This window comes from Pinus tabuliformis, chromosome 3_2, assembly GCF_031772625.1.
Source record: "Pinus tabuliformis cultivar Carrire ecotype Pingquan chromosome 3_2, CPIR1, whole genome shotgun sequence".
NCBI lineage: Eukaryota > Viridiplantae > Streptophyta > Pinopsida > Pinales > Pinaceae > Pinus > Pinus tabuliformis.
In genome coordinates this window covers 58,020,464-58,036,644 of record NC_142302.1, presented here as the reverse complement: position 1 = coordinate 58,036,644, position 16,181 = coordinate 58,020,464, and the positions used below count along the sequence as shown (strand labels likewise).

The window sequence follows — 16,181 nt, the reverse complement described above, 5'->3', positions numbered from 1 at the left end:
CAAATATGTATATTCATTTTTTATTTTTTTTATAACTGAAACTGTTTTACATTTAGAAAATAGCTTACTCTTATATTAAATGAACATTTGTCAATTTAAAGGGAACATGGAAGGAATTACATATCTCTCTCATACTGAAAATGTAAAATAAGTGTCATATCCCCAAATTATTGTAAATACTTTTTATTTACTGCAGTTAAAAGAAGGACATTATGGAAGGATGATGGTTATTATATGATTGTCTGAATTAATTTATTAATATTATTTTATCTTCATTGTGGAAATGGAATGGCGGAATAATTTCCCAGCAATAGGGATGATCTGTATTATGAGTTGTTCACATATTGTTTTAAAAAAAATACAAGAAACGGTTGCAAAGACCCTAACCGTTTTTCCCTCCCTAACTGTGGAATGGGTTCCAGGAAAGGGAAAAAGGGGGAAAAAGAGGCTGTGCTGGAAGGACAAACAGTGGATAACGGAAAGGGCAGCTTACCACGTCTGGTGAGGACCAAATGGTAAGGGCGCAGAGCGCTGCAATGAGAAAAGAGAAAAGTCTTGAGTAAGCTAGGGGGGAGACAGGTCTCGAACGACGGTCTCATGGTCGGATGGAGGACTAGCTACAGTAAAGCAGGTTGATCATATCAAAGGAGCAAGAGGCGGGCGAGTATCTTCGAAGCACAATACAGGTATGAAGTTCTGCCTTTAATACGAGAGAGAGAGAGAGAGTATTTAATTTCTGTAGGAGATGAATATCTGTATAGGTTATGAAGGTAATATAGCAGAGTAAAGAGAAATTCTTTGTTACTCAAAAGAAAGAAAAAAAAGAAACTTAATAATGATAACGGAGGACTGTAATAAATATACTCATGACCGGCAGCGTAATCCTCTTAATGAAACCGGATCAAGCCTCAGATTTGAAGGTTGTAAATCTGGGAGGGTTGGCTATAGAACAAATGTAGTAGAGGTAAACAATTAGTTGTTGTAAAGGAATTTAGTTTGAATGATCAGCAGAAACCACAGAACCCAGAGTTCTAGACCAGTTATTCCCTCAGGTCAACAGACAACAGTATAGAGATTTTAGAGCAATTTTGCAAACAAGACAAGGGCCAATTAAAAGAGAAGAGAACCTGGACAAACCCGAGAACAGGTCATGAAGTCGTGGCAGTTTATTCTGGTAGTATCAAGATTGGGGTGGAATCATGAATGTTGTTATATTTATATAAATCAGTATGAAATGGAATAACCCCAAGTTGAGACACATAGAAACAAATTAGTAATTGGAACACCTTTGTTCAAGAAAAGCGAGGTTGAAACCCTCGTGGTACCCGGGCCTGAATCGTGTTCATGGGGACCTGTTAATAGTTGTTTTGAAGTTGAGACCGCCCTAAACCGAGACCAATAAAGGAAGAACCGAGTTCAACCCCGTGGTTTCGGGAGAGTGGAGGAAAGGCTATGAAATCTGGGCGAAGGGTTTGGTTCAGGTCCATGCTGGAGGAGAGAAAAACAAATCACATATAAACAACCTTATGCCGAGAACAAATAATCCTTACAAACTGTGTACACACTCATTTCATAAAAAGAAAGTAGAATATGATAAAAGCTGTGTGAAAACTGTAAGATTATTATTAATAAGAGTTAGCGATCCTGTACAGGGTAGCCGCGGAGCGGAAAAGATTATTATTAATAAAAGTTAACAATCCTGTACAGGGTGGCTACGCAACGGAACCCCCCTTGTCAGGTCAAAACTTCAAATTTAGATTACAATTGATATCCTACCTTAAAATTTAAAATCCTGTAGAGCTAAATAAAACATAGTTGCGTGGAAAATAAAACTTGTATACGCAGGGACGAACAGAACTGTAGCCGGTCCCATTATCAACAGAAAATGTACACCAAATTATTACAGTATAACTGGACAAATTTTTACAGTATAACTGGAGCTTGCAAGGGCAGAACATCTTCCAATTTCCTAATTTATTAAATAGGAGGAATAGGCCCCAGGCATTTCCAAATAGAATTTTTATAACCCCTGTAGCAGCAAGAAAAGCTGCGAATGGAGGGTTTCCATACCTGGAATCCTTCGTGTTGGCAAAAAGGGGCTACTCCCTAGCCACGACTTGGATGCCGAATGGAGGAAGGTGTCCTTTCCTATAAAATCGTAACATAAAGCAAAGGCATAAATTAAATCTGAGCTGAACGAGCTCGCGGCAACTACATGAACTCACAATGTAAAAGATCATAAAACCCAGATTTACTATCCTGAAGCACTTACCGGCTAGGGTTGCCATAATAGCAAAGCTCTGTCTCGGGGCTAACAGCTGTCCCTAGGTTCTGTTTCCTGCGAAAACAGAGTCAACCTTAGGTTAGCAAGGGTTTGTTAAGAGATGAAACCGGGAAATGCGCAAAAATCTATTGGAAAAGAATTTTATCTTGGTGTATTGTTTACTTGGGGATGTAGTTGTCCCCTATGCCAGCTTCTGTGCAAGAACTGTAAGCTAGAAAGTAGAATGCAGGAGCACCGGCATGCCAGGAATGAAACCTCCAAACGATAGAACAACTAACACAAATGACCAAATACGAAACCCTCAACAGTATAGCTGGGCAGCCTACGAACTCACCTTGTCTCTTCACCATTGGATGTATGGAAAGAAATCTCAACCGTCGAGACAGCGGGAAATACCATACAAATGAAGAAATGACCAGTCTGTCGGCCACGTACAGCACGGCACCGGGCAGAAGTTAATACACTGGGCTATGCGGATAAGGCAACCACGTGACCAGGCAGGAAAAATCAAAGAATGCCACTTTATTTTTATGCCGTGTGTTAACTGGCGTGGGTCACCATTTGAACAAACAAAATAAAATACCAAACAATACAAATCTTTAATCTAGGCCACGTGGTTTATAATTGTAGCAGGATCGGAGTATTATTAGCATAAAGTTACAAAATGGTAAATGTAACAAAAAAAAAAAAAATCCGGTGTGGAGGTCTGACAAGTGGTATCAGAGCTAAGTAACAAAGCTGTGACCTCTGGGGACAGATGGAATCAATCAGACCATTCAAGAAAAATAAATAAATAGACTGTTAACCCATTGTATTTACAACTGATTTCATTCTTAATATGTGTATAAGCAACAGATAATGTGATAATTCTGGCACTGTTACTGTTTGTGGTAAGTACAGGAAACAGCAGAAGACTGACACCATGAGAAGAACAGATAGTGTGTCCCACAGGTTCGGGGCGGGTCAGGAGCCGGCAGCAGGTTCTGGAAACAATCCCGAGTTATGGGTTCAGCTGGGTGAGGAAACCCGCAATACCAACATGGCGATTTTGGAAACTATACAAGAACTGAAAAATGAAATGGCCCGGTTACGCGACGATAATGCGAGATTAACAATGGAACAGGAGAGAATTCTCAAAAGTTTATCTGACAGGCAATACCAACAGCCACTGAATCCCAGTGCTGAGGAGCAAAGAATGTTAGGCAAACAGAATCCTCATGCAGAGCCCGAAGAATCAAAGGGAAGGGAGGAAGAACGTTCGGATAATGCTTCAGAATAGCAAACGTCTAAGAGGCAGTGGATAGAGCTGCAGGGAGAATTCCGTAAAATCAAGTCGCCGCACTTTGATGGCGAACAAGAAGAAGCAGTGGAGGCCTGGTTAATCAATATGAATAAATATTTCCAGCTTTATGACTATGACCACAACCTCAAGGCACGGTTGGCCATTTTCCAATTACAGGGAAAGGCCACCCTGTGGTGGGAGGAGGTAAAAATGGTAAAGGGTGTAAGCGAGCAGAATATTACTTGGGATAAATTTCAGAGATATTTTAAAGAAAGATACCTGACCGAGCGCTTCTATGATGAAAAGGCAAGAGAATTCCATGATCTGTGATTGGGGCAGCAGACTATGGATGAATTTATCACTCGCTTTACCTCCCTACTCCGTTACGTGCCCTATATACGCGAAGAAAAAGCTAAGGTACAGAGGTTTGTTAGCAGTCTACCGATGAGCATGAGGGAAAGAATAGAATTTGACAGCCCAAAGATGATGGACGAGGCCATCCGCAAGGCCCGAATTTGCTATCAGCAGAGCAAGCAGAAAGGAGATGTCCTGGGTAAGAGGTGGGCCGAGAAGAAGGGCAGCAAACCAGTTGGAAATATCAAAGGTAATCGCGGAGGAGGCAGTAAAGGATTCGTTAAGGGGCAGATCAACAGGAACTCGCAAAAAAATTCATTCCGATCATAGCCCCCCAGTGAGTCCAGAACCAATGACCAAACCGGAAAATTGAACAATGAAGGGACAACAAGGCCTCCCGTGCAATGCTGGGGTTGTGGCGGGCCCCATTATGTGAAAAACTGCCCCCAGGGAAAAGGAGTTGAACAGGTCTCTCAGGTATACGAAGCCTCTACAGTTGGCGATGTAGGGCGAGCTCTGCCAAATATTAATACTGCTTTGGAAGGTCGCCAGGCAAAGTACCAGCCAACCATGGTAGAATTCAAAGGTAAACTCCTTGACCTTGTTGTAACTGTTTTGGTTGATCCTGGTGCTACGTTAAGTTACATTAGTCCTAGAGTTGTGGAACATTGTAAGTTACAACCCATTAAGTTTAAAACCCCTTGGCTAGTTCAGTTGGCAACAGGGGCAAAAAGGCAGGTAATATCTAAGGTTAAAAGCTGCCCAATAGAAATAGCAGGACAACCCGTGACAGCAGATTTGAATGTACTCCCTCTTGGTTCGTACGATATACTGATTGGTATGGACTGGCTAGAGAAACACTAGTCCATAATTAATTGTAAGACCAAGACCATCAACTACAAGGATGAGTTGGGAATAGCACAGGAAGTACAGGGAATTAAGCGGCCAGTGCAGATTCGGCCCATAACTGCATCGCAACTGGAAAAATGCATCAGGAAGGGATGCCAAATTTATGCCATCCAAGTTGGGTACGCCAACTCGAAAGACAAAACAGCTGCACTAGAAAATATCCCTGTGGTACAGGAATTTGCCGATGTATTTCCAGAAGATATACCAGGATTGCCACCCAAAAGGGACATAGATTTTACCATAGAATTGATACCAAGGGCAGCCCCAGTTTCTTGAGCACCTTACAGAATGAGTGTACCCGAATTAACAGAGCTGAAGATGCAATTGCAAGAGCTGTTGGACAAAAAATACATTCGCCCCAGTGTATCCCCTTGGGGAGCTCCGTATTGTTTGTGAAGAAAAAGGACGGGACTCTCCGCATGTGTATGGATTATCGCCAGTTAAACAAATTGACAATCAAGAACAAGTACCCTCTGCCCCGAATCGATGAGCTGTTTGACCAGGTGAAGGGAGCAACAGTCTTCTCAAAGATTGATCTGCGATCTGGGTATCACCAAATCCGAATTAAAGAAGAAGATATAGCTAAGACAGCGTTTAGAACACGGTATGGTCATTATGAGTTTGTGGTGTTACCCTTCGGGTTGACCAACGCTCCCGCCACCTTTATGTGTTTGATGAATAGTGTGTTTCATCGGTATTTAGACAAGTTTGTGCTGATCTTTATTGACGATATATTGATCTATTCTCGGACTAAAGAGGAGCATCAGGAGCACCTCAGGATAGTATTGCAAACCCTCCGAGAACACCAATTATATGCCAAGTTTAGCAAGTGTGAATTCTTTAAGGAGCAGATACAATATCTGGGCCACATCCTCACTAGAGATGGAATTTCCGTGGATCCTGAAAAGATTAGGACCATCATGGAGTGGCCAGTACCCAAAGATGTGGTAGATATTCGATCTTTTATGGGGCTAGCAGGTTATTATCGACGGTTTGTGGAGGGTTTTTCAAGAGTAGCTTATCCAATCACATCTCTGCAGAAAAAAGGGAAAGCTTTCAGGTGGACTCCTGAATGTCAAAGGAGTTTTGAGCAACTTAAACACCTACTCACCACGGCACCTATTCTAAGTATAGCTGACCCCAGTAAGGAGTATGTGGTGTGTACGGATGCAAGTAAGGAAGGGGTAGGAGGTGTGCTGATGCAGGAAGGAAGGGTGATAGCGTATGAATCAAGGAAGTTAAAAGAGCATGAGCAGAAATATTCTGCTTACGATCTAGAGCTGGCTGCGGTGATTCATGCCCTAAAAATGTGGCGCCATTACCTCATGGGGAAATTTTTTTTGTTATTAACAGACCACCACAGCCTGACCAATTACTTTAATCAGCCCACGTTAAATGCAAGACAAGCACGGTGGGTAGACTTTCTGAGCAGTTTCGATTTCGAAATCAGACATTTAAAGGGGAAGGAGAATCGGGTGGCTGACGCATTGAGTCGGAAGCTGCAATGCTTGTATGAGATTTCTTGCAGTGAGGCAAAAAGCCCCTTCGGGGAGATGATTCAAAAGGCAGCCGAACAAGATGTTGTTTATCAGCAAATAAAACAGCAGGTACAGCTACCAAACAGCAAAGAAAAACAGCCGGACTATGCCTTAGATGCTGATGGCAAGATATACTATAAAGGTAGGTTGTACGTACCCAATCAAAACAGCATTAGGAACCTGATATTGGATGAGCATCATAGAAGTCATTATACCGGACACCCAGGGTATCAAAAGATGGTCACCGCACTCCGGAAGGGATATTATTGGCCAGGGATGAAGAAAGATGTGGCTGGATACTTGGCCCGATGTTTGGAATGTCAACAGATTAAAGCAGAGCATCAACATCCTGCGGGGTTACTTCAACCAATACCCATTCCGGAATGGAAGTGGGAAACCATCACTATGGATTTTATCACAGGCTTGCCAAAAACAAAGAAGAACAATGACTCCATCATGGTTGTGGTGGACAAACTAAGCAAGGCGGCACACTTTATACCAGTGCAATCTACATACAGAGTTGTGCAGATCGCTCATGTGTTTATGCAAAATATCTTTAAGCTGCATGGGTTACCCAAGACCATAATTTCAGATCGGGATGTAAAATTTACATCGGTTTTCTGGAGGACACTGTTTGAAGAATTAGGAACTCAGCTGAACTTCAGTACAGCTTACCACCCTCAAACCGATGGACAAACTGAATGGGTAAATCAAGTGGTGGAAGATATGTTGAGGGCCTTTGTGATGCAGCAGCCAAACAAGTGGGAATATTATCTTCATTTGGCTGAGTTCGCATACAATAATGGCTACCACACATCCTTGCAGATGAGCCCTTTTGAAGCATTGTATGGGCGAAAATGCCGCACCCCCTCAAGCTGGAGTGGACCAGAAGACAGATTAAGATTAGGCCCCGAAATGCTTGAGGAAATGGAGGGACTGGTGAAAAAGGTACGCTCTAATTTGAGGGCAGCTCAAGAAAGGCAAAAGAACTTCGCTGACCGGAAAAGGAGGTTCAAGGAGTATCAGGTCGGCAATCACGTGTATGTGAGAATTCGAGCAAGGAAAAGCACACTACAGTGGAGCGGATGCTCTAAGTTGGCACCTAGATACTGTGGGCCCTTTCAAATCTTAGCAAGAATCAGACCCGTGGCGTACCAGCTTGCCCTACCTAGCCACATACGAGTCCATAATGTCTTTCATGTCTCCGTATTGAAAAAATATGTTTATGACCCTAAACATGTAATTAATTGGCAGGAGGTACAGGTGAGAGTTGTCTCCTAAAGATACATCTATATGTTTTTGTTAAAAAAAAATTGACTTAGGGTGTTTCATGTTACAGGTAGAACCGGAAGGAGAAATCCGGGTCGAACCACTGAGCATCCTCGAGCGGAGAGAAGTCACGCTACGGAAGCGGGATATTACCCAAGTTAAGGTACAGTGGCGACATTTTGGGCCTGATGAAGCCACCTGGGAGGATGAGGAATTCATGAAACAGACTTATCTAGGGTTGTTTGGAACTGAAGGACATCGGGACGATGTCTAATCTTAGGGGGGGTTAGATGTCATATCCCCAAATTATTGTAAATACTTTTTATTTACTTCAGTTAAAAAGAAGGACATTATGGAAGGATGATGGTTATTATATGATTGTCTGAATTAATTTATTAATATTATTTTATTTTCATTGCGGAAATGGAATGGCGGAATAATTTCCCAGCAATAGGGATGATCTGTATTCTGAGTTGTTCACATATTGTTTTAAAAAAAAGACAAGAAATGGTTGCAAAGACCCTAACCGTTTTTCCCTCCCTAACTGTGGAATGGGTTCCAGGAAAGGGAAAAAGGGGGAAAAAGAGGTTGTGCTGGAAGGACAGACAGTGGATAACGGAAAGGGCAGCTTACCACATCTGGTGAGGACCAGATGGTAAGGGCGCAGAGCACTGCAATTAGAAAAGACAGAAGTCTTGAGTAAGCTAGGGGGGAGACGGGTCTCGAACGACGGTCTCATGGTCGGGTGGAGGACTAGCTACAGTAAAGCAGGTTGATCATATCAAGGGAGCAAGAGGCAGCCGAGTATCTTCGAAGCACATTACAGGTATGAAGTTCTGCCTTTAATACGAGAGAGAGAGAGAGAGAGAGAGAGAGAGAGAGTATTTAATTTCTATAGGAGATGAATATCTGTATAGGTTATGAAGGTAATATAGCAGAGTAAAGAGAAATTCTTTGTTACTCAAAAGAAAGAAAAAAAAGAAAATTAATAATGATAACAGAGGATTGTAATAAATAAACTCATGACCGACAGCGTAATCCTCTTAATGAAACCGAATCAAACCTCAGATTTGAAGGTTGTCAATCCGAGAGGGTTGGCTATAGAACAAACGTAGTAGAGGTAAACAATTAGTTGCTATAAAGGAATTTAGTTTGAATGATCAGCAGAAACCACAGAACCCAGAGTTCTAGACCAGTTATTGCCTCAGGTCAAAAGGCAACTGTATAGAGATTTTAGAGCAATTTTGCAAATAAGACAAGGGCCACTTAAAACAGAAGAGAACCTGGACAAACCCGAGAATAGGTCACGAAGTCGTGGCAATTTATTCCGGTAGTATCAGGATTGGGGCGGAATCATGAATGTTGTTATATTTATATAAATCAGTATGAAATGGAATAACCCCAAGCCGAGACTCATAGAAACAAATTAGTAATTGGAACACCTCTGTTCAAGAAAAGCGAGGTTGAAACCCTCACGGTACCCGGGCCTGAATCGTGTTCATGGGGACCTGTTAATAGCTGTTTTGAAGCTGAGACCGCCCTTAACCGAGACCAATAAAGGAAGAACCGAGTTCAACCCCGTGGTTTTGGGAGAGTGGAGGAAAGGCTATGAAATCTGGGCGAAGGGTTTGGTTCAGGTCCGTGCTGGAGGAGAGAAAAACAAATCACATATAAACAATTATGCTGAGAACAAATAATCCTTACAAACTGTGTACACACTCATTTCATAAAAAGAAAGTAGAATATGATAAAAGTTGTGCGAAAACTGTAAGATTATTATTAATAAGAGTTAGCAATCCCGTACAGGGTAGCCATGGAGCAGAAAAGATTATTATTAATAAAAGTTAACAATCCTGTATAGGGTGGCCGCGGAACGGAACCCCCCCTGTCAGGTCAAAACTTCGGATTAAGATTACAATTGATATCTTGCCTTAAAATTTAAAACCCTGTAGAGCTAAATAAAACAGTTGCGTGGAAAATAAAACTTGTATATGCAGGGACAGACAGAACTGTAGCCGGTCCCATTATCAATAGAAAATGTACACCAAATTATTACAATATAACTGGACAAATTATTACAGTATAACTGGACAAATTGTTACATTATAACTGGAGCTTGGAAGGGCATAACATCTTCCAATTTCCTAATTTATTAAATAGGAGGAATAGGCCCCAGGCATTTCCAAATAGAATTTTTATAACCCCTCAGCAAGAAAAGCTGCGAATGGAGGGTTTCCATACCTAGAATCCTTCGTGTTGGCAAAAAGGGGCTACTCCCTAGCCATGACTTGGATGCCGAATGGAGGAAGGCGTCCTTGCCTATAAAATCATAACATAAAGCAAAGGCATAAATTAAATCTGAGCTGAACGAGCTCGCGGCAACTGCATGAACTCACAATGTAAAAGATCATAAAACCCAGATTTACTATCCTGAAGCACTTACCGGCTAGGGTCGCCATAATAGCAAAGCTCTGTCTCGGGGCTAACAGCTATCCCTAGGTTCTGTTTCCTGCGAATACAGAGTCAACCTTAGGTTAGCAAGGGTTTGTTAAGAGATGAAACCTGGAAATGCGCAAAAATCTATTGGAAAAGAATTTTACCTTGGTGTATTGTTTACCTGGGGATGTAGTTGTCCCCTACGCCAGCTTCTGTGCAAGAACTGTAAGCTGGAAAGTAGAATGCAGGAGCACCGGCGTGCCCGGATGAAACCTCCAAACGATAGAGCAACTAACACAAATGACCAAATACGAAACCCTTGACAGTATAGCTGGGCAGCCCGTGAACTCACCTTGTCTCTTCACCGTTGGATGTATGGAAAGAAATCTCCATCGTCGAGACAGCAGGAAATACCATACAAATGAAGAAATGACCAGTCTGTCGGCCACGTACAGCGCGGCACCGGATAGAAGTTAATACGCTGGGCTATGCGGATAAGGCAACCACGTGACCAGGCAGGAAAAATCAAAGAATGCCAGTTTATTTTTATGTCGTGTGTTAACTGGCGTGGGTCACCATTTGAACAAACAAAATAAAATACCAAACAATACAACTCTTTAATATAGGCCACGCGGTTTATAACTATAGCAGGATCGGAGTACTATTAGCATAAAGTTACAAATGGTAAATGTAACAAAAAAAATGTGGAGGTCTGACAATAAGCAACAATAAAATTGTTTTTTGAAAATCTGAAATATATAATTTTTCCCCATATATATATATATATATATAATGTAGAGTAAGTAGCAATTTAATTATAATGTAGAATAAGTAGCAATTTAATTATAATGTAGGATAAGTAACAATTTAATTATAATGTAAAATAAGTAGCAATACAATTGTTTTTTGAAAATCTAAAATATATAAAATTTCCTTTTTAATATATGTTTTTTTTGGCTGGAATTTAATTATATTTATTTTGTTTAAAGTAAATTGTTTTTATTAAAAATAATATCAAAAAGATAAATATTTATTTTTGATAAAAATAAATTATTTAACAAATTTAACTCTTTATCCCCAAAAAAAAATTATTTAACCTCTCTTTACTGAATATTTTTTTTTGTCCTAAAACTGCAAACAAGAATAAATAGTTTTGAGAACCTTTTTGTTGTGATCATTGTGAATTCCTTCGATATAAATAGTTTTGAGGACCCTTTTGTTGTGATCATGCTATTAAAAAAATAATTGTGAATTCCTTCCCTCTAATACTCTAATTTTTTTACCTCGTACAAAAATTCTGCAGCTAAATTTTTTTTGTTGTGATCGTGCTATTAAAAAATTAATTGTGAATTCCTTCCATATAAATAGTTTTGAGGACCTTTTTGTTGTGATCATGCTATTAAAAAATTAATTGTGAATTCCTTTCATCTAATACTCTAATTTTCTTACCTCATACAAAAATTCTGCAGCTATAAATAGTTTTTGAGGACCTTTTTGTTGTGATCATGCTATTAAAAAATTAATTGTGAATTCCTTTCATCTAATACTCTAATTTTCTTACCTCATACAAAAATTCTGCAGCTAAAATTTTCATAGTTTGTGCCAATTTAATAATGACAATGCTTCCAGTTACATGTATTTCTCTTCGGTGACTGAAAATGGTATCCTCTCACTGCTGGCTACAATGTGTGTATCTAACAAAAAAAATATTCATTATGACCATCGGACTAATCACAAAAGAAGAGAAAGAAAGAGAAAGAAAAAGTTAATGAGTATGAGATTGGTTTTTTCGTGATGTTGTGATTATTTTTCTCTCGTTTTGGGTATTCATTTTGAAAATACATTTGGAACAAAATATTCTTCTACCAATACACATTCTAAAATAAGATTTATATGTAAAATATCTTTAAAAAAATAGCAAGAGAGTAGTTTTTTTCATTAACCAAATTCAAAATACAACAATGAATATTTTCAACAAAATATTCTTCTACCAGTACACATTCTAAAATAAGATTTATATGTAAAATATCTGTAAAAAAATAACAAGAGTAGATTTTTTTCATTAACCAAATTCGAAATACAACAATGAATATTAAACATTTATCACAACATCCATCTCCATGTATTTAAAATTAACAATTAAAAAAAAAAACCCTCATAAAATTTTGCGGACCGAAAGGTAATTTCAATCATAGGATTCAGACGAAAGTGAACCAAAATAACCATTCCTTCAATTATTTTGAGCATTTGAGCATGTTAACTAATGAGCTTAAGTTGCAATTATTTCGACCATGTTAACTAATGAGCTTAAGTTGCAAAATTACAGGGGCGATTACAATATCATTTGAGACCATTACAGGGGCTATCTCATGGAGTTGATCAGCAGTAGCCCTCGATGCTTAGGCCAAGTTTGAGCATATTGTGAATTCTGGCAAAGCAGAGGTAACCAGAGTGACTTCACACAAGAGCATCACCAGATCCTTGATCTATTTGTCATTTTTGTTAGCCTCGACTCTTTTTCTCAGTTCCTCCTTGATGGCATTCTCCGAATTGATCTCCATCGTTTTCTTGCTGGACATGTATGAATGTAGCTGCAGCGGAGGGCCTGGGCCTTCATTACGGGGACAATTTCGAATTTCAAATCAGCTTACAATATGAATGACCCGGATTCATTTTTCAAATTTCAAACCAGGTTAGAATATGAATGGCAGGGTTTCCAAATTCAAATGAATTCAAATGAGTGTACCATGGGCGCTCGGATGGCGGGAGAGTATTGAGTTTCAGAAGTACGCAGTAAGCCGCCGTCGTTTAGAGATCAAGCAGGCGCCGATTCTCATTGGTGGTTGTCCCTCCGCTCGTCACATCTCAGATGAGACCTCCTGATGCATACCATGTTTAAATGGCTGCTATAGGGTACATTAAATGCCTTACAGCAGGCTCGTTATTTATTTCCATAACTCTCTAGGGTTCTTACTATCACACGTCTTGTCATTAAGGCAAAACGTTACATCTGTTTCGATCTCCATTGTCCAAAGTTAGGGTTTCTATCGGACGGTCCAGTCAAGACGGTTAAGGGTAATCGCTCCTACCTCCAGTTGTGTTTGTTGCAATGGGGGAAAGAATATTAGCAGCTTCGGTTTATGTTACAGCGACACTAGCATTAGTATTTAATTTTTATCTTCAAGGTAAGGTGGTAATTCCTCGACTGTATTTTATGTACTTAAATGAATGATTAGTCTATATTAACATATCACAAAGAAATATTTGTTTGCTTTGGTAAGTACAGAAACTACGGGAGCCACGTTTGTCATCAAGAACTAGTGTTCATAGTACATACACAGTATGGGCCGCAGGGATTCCAGTCGGTGGTGGCCAAGCACTGGCACTAGACCAATCATGGAGTGTTGATGTGCCCGTAGCAGCAAGCTCAGGAAAATTTTGGGACGTACGGGATGCTCCTTCCGCGCCTCTAGTAAAGCTGTATGGCAAATTTTTCGTTATTAACAGTGATCTAATTGGGTAGAGTGCACAAGTTTATGATCCAGAAATAGGGGCATAGACAACACTCGAGAATATGGGGATAGTGGTGGATAGAAATAGGGGCATGGACAACACTAGAGAAGATGGGGGATATTGGGAGATTGGAAAGTCTCATGGGCACATCTGGTTGTTTCTTCTTTCGAGCGGTTGCATTCGTTTGAGAAGTAGCAGGAAGTGATGGAATACTTTTCCGATGAAAACGTTTGGAGGGCACTGGTTTCTCTTCCTAAATCCCTTGAAAGGATTTCGTTTTGTATAGCGTGGCATGACAAGATTTTTGTTTACGGTTATGATGAGGGGAATGGTTAAGTTTTTTTTATAGATATGAGCCCCCACCTGTAAGGAGTGCAACAGGAAAGCAAGCTGAAACGATTGGGATGTGACTGCCATTGAGAGGTCAGAAAACTCTTATCTGCACAATGTACAGGTGATTAACCGTGCTTTTACTTTCGAGATTTTAAGTGAAGTAACAGTGATAACCATATTGTGGGTTGAATAACGTAGTAAGAAATTTCACATTCACTATTATCCATCAATGAAAATTGGCAATAGATTTTAGAGAGTTCTTGTATGATAAATGTTGTTATTCTTGGATGAGTTTACACATGCGGAGTGCCCAACTGCCACTGCAGCGTTTTTTCATTTTCTCTTTTCTTCTTTTTTTTTTTTCTTTTTCTTTTTCTCTTTTTTTTTTCGAAAACCGTCCGTTGCCCCGCACCGTCTTTTACTGAATAGTGGTATTTACATCCATCAGCGTACACGAGTCTGAGCAGTTTTCCAAAACTACTTTCCCCGCACCGTCTTTTACTGAATAGTGGTATTTACATCCATCAGCGTACACGAGTCTGAGCAGTTTTCCAAAACTACTTTCCCCGGGGCGTAAAGCTCCTATGGTTTGGCCGTGCCATATTGCAAATAGTGGTCCGATTAATGTGGGGGCAGATTGAACTCTAGTTCCAGAAATTAGAAATTAATTAATGTGAAGTACCCTAGTTCTGGAAATTAATTAATGTGAAATACCCTCATTCCAAAAAAAATTAATGTGAAGTAATTACGGTTGGTAAATGTAGGTGGAGATATTTTACTTTTATTGTTTTTTTTATTCACGGGAGTTTTTTTTACGGCACGAGTAACATGTGATATTATATATGTTTTTTTTGTTGTTGGAATGTAATGAAATAGGCTGCAACGCAAAAGTAAGAGATGTAAGAAATTTTTTTTACACACAACATTGTAAATTTGCAAGCAAACACAGTAGTGTTATTTTTCAGGAAGAGACATAGTTTTTTTTGTAATGCACAGCAGTGCAAAGACAGAGTGAAGAAATTAAGGCATCTGAAGCGTTCTTGGTGTAATCCCTCTGTTAGAGGAAGTCTGTTTTTTTTGTAACGATCAGTATTGATAATGAATACAAAGTTTTTTTTGATGTGTGAAAAACTGTGTTTCCTGTGTTAAAAACATAGCACTATTCTCTATTCATTTTTGTTTGGAATTATCAGAAATTTCCAACATGGTATCAGAGCTTGTCCAGGCTTTTTGAAGGTGTCAAAGAAGCTGAAGGAAAGATTTCTTGCTGCAGCAGCTTCTCCAGCAAAGTGAAGACTCAGTGAAGAGAGAATCCAAGGTATTTCTCAAGTTAGTTTTCTGTGTTACTGTTGAGGACAGTCAGTTATTTTAAATACACAGTAAAGTATTTTGAAGCATAGTTAAGAGTGCAAGAATGGCTGGAGCCAGCACTAGCATGGATATCTGTAATACTCAGCTCCCACAATTTATTGGAAAAACTATGACTATTGGGCAATAACTATGAGAGCTTTGCTTGTTTCCCAAGACTTATGGGAATTTGTTGAGGATGGTTTTGAAGAACCAGCACATGAAAATGAGTTTAATAATTTAACTCAGGCAGAGAAAGATCTGTTGAAGAACAATAAAAAGAAGGATTCTAAAGCCCTCTACTTCTTGTATCAAGCAGTGCATGAGAGTGTGTTTCCAAAGATAGTAGTAGCCAAGAGATCCAAAGAAACATGAAAAACTCTCAAGATAGCCTATCAAGGCATGGAGAAAGTGAAGACAGCAAAACTACAGTTGCTAAGGAGAGATTTTGAGATTCTCTGCATGAAGGAGTCAAATAATATTGACTCATTCTTCACACATGTGATTGGTCTGGTCACACAGATAAGGTCTCATGGAGAGATTCTTGAAGAAAGGAGGATTGTGGAGAAACTATTGAGGAACTTACCCTCAAGGTTCGATGTGATTGTCACCACCACAAACTTCTCAGTTGATGAACTACATGCATCACTGATAACACATGAGCAAAGATTGAGTAGAAATGAAAACTCATCTCTAGAATATACCTTTAAGACCCAGATGTTCTTTGGAAGAGGAAGAGGTCAAGGTAGAGGAAACAAGAGAGGAAGAGACAGAAGCCAAAACAGAGGTGGAAGAAACAATCCAGCAAATGCTCAAGGAAGAGGCAGCAATCCAAATCAGAACCAAATCCAAGGCAGCAACCAACAAAGTGGACAACATCATGCTTAAGGACAAAGGTATGATAAATCCAATGTCC

General features: G+C 39.7%; 2 long non-coding RNA genes across 2 annotated transcripts; both read right to left on the bottom strand.

The window, feature by feature from the left end:
• Positions 1-1,647: 1,647 nt before the first annotated feature.
• LOC149179795 (uncharacterized) lies at positions 1,648-2,398 on the bottom strand. Its single transcript, XR_016257409.1, has 2 exons — positions 2,273-2,398; positions 1,648-2,148 (listed from the first exon to the last, which is right to left on the bottom strand). It is a non-coding gene; the product is annotated as an uncharacterized LOC149179795 (long non-coding RNA).
• Positions 2,399-9,450: 7,052 nt separating this feature from the next.
• On the bottom strand, positions 9,451-10,611 carry LOC149179794 (uncharacterized). The gene is made up of 3 exons (XR_016257408.1): positions 10,237-10,611; positions 10,080-10,145; positions 9,451-9,955 (listed from the first exon to the last, which is right to left on the bottom strand). It is a non-coding gene; the product is annotated as an uncharacterized LOC149179794 (long non-coding RNA).
• Positions 10,612-16,181: the final 5,570 nt, after the last annotated feature.